This window comes from Arvicola amphibius, chromosome 12 (genome assembly GCF_903992535.2).
Source record: "Arvicola amphibius chromosome 12, mArvAmp1.2, whole genome shotgun sequence".
Taxonomy (NCBI): Eukaryota; Metazoa; Chordata; class Mammalia; order Rodentia; family Cricetidae; genus Arvicola; species Arvicola amphibius.
In genome coordinates this window covers 162,377,099-162,378,782 of record NC_052058.2, presented here as the reverse complement: position 1 = coordinate 162,378,782, position 1,684 = coordinate 162,377,099, and the positions used below count along the sequence as shown (strand labels likewise).

At 42.0% G+C, this 1,684-nt stretch overlaps 1 non-coding gene across 1 annotated transcript; it reads left to right on the top strand.

The window, feature by feature from the left end:
• Window positions 1–452: 452 nt before the first annotated feature.
• Window positions 453–559, top strand: LOC119803165. The gene has a single exon (XR_005283575.1). It is a non-coding gene; the product is annotated as a U6 spliceosomal RNA (small nuclear RNA).
• Window positions 560–1,684: the final 1,125 nt, after the last annotated feature.

Here is a 1,684-nt window from a genome sequence, read left to right as displayed (position 1 = left end):
TGAGAATACTCTAGTATATTACTTTTTAAATATTTATTTCTTTGCGTGGTAGTGTGGGGAAGTTTGTGTGTAGTACAGTAGGCATTTGGAGGTCAGAGGACAGATTGTGGGCGTCAATTCATTCCTTCTACCTTGTGAATTCTGGAACTAGAATTGAGGTTACAAGGCCTGGCCTAATGCGCTTTTCCTCACTGAGCTCTCTCCCTGGTAGGCATACTACTTACCTAAAATTTCCAGTGCCTACGTGTCAGGATGGAGAGACCACCCTCTTATTGCCGACATTATCAAGATCTGAATGTATTCTAATAGAAAGAGTTTCAGAGGAATCTGATATAGCTTAAATTTCCAGCAGAGGCCATGCACACTGGGGAGGAGGCACAAGAGTTAAGACAGCAAAATAAATAGTCAGTGGATATATCTTTAAACTTATCTTGATTTGAAAGTGTATAGTCGTGCTTGCTTCGGCAGCACATATACTAAAATTGGAACGATACAGAGAAGATTAGCATGGCCCCCGCGCAAGGATGACATGCAAATTCGTGAAGCGTTCCATATTTTTAAAAATAAATAAATTAAAAAAAAAGAGAGTGTGCAGTCACATTCTGACTTTGCTGCATACCTCACAATAATTTAACTCACAGCTTTCAGATTTCTAGCAGGACAAGGTACCACTAGTAAGTAGTTTCTTATTTTGTGTCAATAATTAAAACTGTTAATGCATAAGCACAGTGGGTAGGTGTTACCCATTCATATCCACATTTTCATGTGTGTTGTTTTGTGTTGAATGTGTTGTGTGTCTTGTGTGGTGTGTGTGTGTGCATGTGTGTGTATGTGCGTGCGTGCATGTGTGCTATGTGTACTTGCTAATTTGGATGTGTGCAGATCTGCATGCAAGTGAGTATGAGCATCCACGTGGAGGCTATTGCCAGTGTGTTTCCTTGACTGCCCTCCCTTGTTATTTTGAGACAGGGAGTCTCGCTGAACCTGAATCTCATGAACTGGGCTAGGCTATCTGTGCCTGATGCTTGCCCACTCTCTACCCTCAGCACCCAGCTTCTTATGGGGGCTCTGGGGATCCAAACTCAGGTCCTCATACTTGTACAGTAGGCACCTCGCCAACTGCACCACCTCCCCAGTCCCCATATCTTTATTGTCGTAAGAAAATGCTGTAGTTGTTTTGAAGCAAGAACCAGAGTCAGTCCACTAAATTAATTATTCTCACTACCTATGAAGATTTTTCTCTCCTGGTTCTCCTTTTTATACTGTTTGGCCAATTAACCTTTAGCCTTGTCTGTTCTACTTTCAAGAACGGTTCTTGGGGAAAGTGAGAGTAGGAAACAAATTAACATACACATTTTTAAGAATGTGTGTTGAACGTGGAAAATGATGGGGTTACATTTCTCATACCACTTGTTTCCAGAGTTGATTTCTGGGAGAAGCTGAAAACAATGCCTTGGGCTGATGGAGGTGACACCATTTTAATAGATATTAAATGTCCTATGCAAAAAGCTGACAAGCCTAATTGAGTTTTCTCCGAGATTAATCAAATTAACTGACATGAAGCATTTCAAGGCACAATGCACACAGGCTGCTGTCCAAACCAGTTACAACTGAAATGCGCAGGGGGATGGACAGAGCTTACCATGTTTGGGGAGCTGGGCGGTCTAGGGCTTGGGACGAAGGT